Here is a 1,484-nt window from a genome sequence, read left to right on the forward strand (position 1 = left end):
CTCTCTCTCTCTCTTTCTCCTAGTGCTATTTTGGGGGCTGGTGTTCCAAGGGGCTCTTATTCTTTGGAGGCCATGAGAACCATCAGGTAGACCACCTGGTTGCTGTAGCCAGATTCATTGTCATACCAGGAAATGAGTTTGACAAAGTGGTTGTTCAGGGCAATGTCAGCCCCAGTATCAAAGCTGGAAGAGTGGGTGTCACTGTTAAAGTCACAGGAGACAACTAGGTCTTCAATGTATCCGAGGATGCCCTTGAGGGGCCCTTCTGATATCTAATGTCATCATATTTCTCCAGACGGCAGGTAAGATCCACAACTGACACATTGGGGGTGGGAACACAGACAGCCATGCCTCTGAGTTTCCCTTTCAGCTCAGGGATGACCTTGCCCATGGCCTTGGCAGTGCCTATAGATGTAGGGATGATGTTCTGGGTAGCTCCATGGCCCTCACGCTACGGCTTCCCAGAGGGGCCATCCACAGTCTTCTGGGTGAATATGATGGCATGGACTGTGGTCATTAGTCCCTCTACAATGCCAAAGTTGTCATAGATGGCCTTGGCCAGGGGAGCCAAGCAGTTGGTGGTGCAGGAGGCATTGCTGACAATCTTAAGAGAGTTGTCATGCTTCTCATGGTTCATGCCCATCACAAACATGGGGGCATCAGCAGAAGGAGCAGAGATGATTACCCATTTAGCACCATCCTTCAAGTGAGCCCCAGCCTTCTCCAAGGTTGTGAAGACACCAGTGGACCCCACAACATACTCAGCACCAGCATCACCCCACTTGATGTTGTCAGGATCTCGTTCCTGGAAGATAGTGATGGCTTTCCCATCAATGACCAGTTTCCCATTCTCAACTTTTACAGTGCCATTGAACTTGCCATGGGTGGACTCACACTGGAACACATAGACAATGAGGCTGAGGTCAGTGAAGGGATCATTGATGGCAACAACATCCACTTTGCCATTTAAAAGCAGCCCTTGTGACCAGGCGTCCAGTACAGCCAAATCCGTTTACTCTGAACTTCACCATCATGTCTCAGGGATGTGGCTGAGGCTGCATGAGAAGAGAGGGCAATCTGGATCGACCAGGAGCAGAGAGGCTGCGCCCTCACTTCCAGAGAGTGTGTGGCTGCTTACAGGACAGATTTGTTGGTTCTTTTGATAGTCCATGTTCAATATTCTTCCCCAGCTCCACAATTCAGACGCGTTCTTTCTTCTTCAATCTTCCTACTTCATTGTGGGTTTGTTATAGAGCAACTTCGTGGACTCTGTTTAAATTAGAGCAAATGAGATTTGCTGAGCAACAGAGGCAATGCAGGCCAGGAAACATTGTCACAAAGTGGAAAAGGCTGCTCCACCAAACTGCAAAGCAGGGTAATCTGATATTGTTGGGTTAAGAACAAAAAGTCATGAAAACTGACTGAAAGACCATCAGAGGAATTAAAAGTGAGATATGTAGAAGCAAAAATTTGACAGTGAGAAA

The 1,484-nt window shown here is 48.0% G+C and overlaps 1 pseudogene; it reads right to left on the minus strand.

Moving 5' to 3' along the window:
• Positions 1 to 56: 56 nt before the first annotated feature.
• LOC102865110 lies at positions 57 to 1,031 on the minus strand (annotated as a pseudogene).
• Between the last annotated feature and the right edge of the window lie 453 nt (positions 1,032 to 1,484).

The sequence above is a fragment of the Elephantulus edwardii genome, unplaced genomic scaffold (assembly GCF_000299155.1).
Source record: "Elephantulus edwardii isolate Elephantulus edwardi_28Jun2011 unplaced genomic scaffold, EleEdw1.0 scaffold00064, whole genome shotgun sequence".
NCBI lineage: Eukaryota > Metazoa > Chordata > Mammalia > Macroscelidea > Macroscelididae > Elephantulus > Elephantulus edwardii.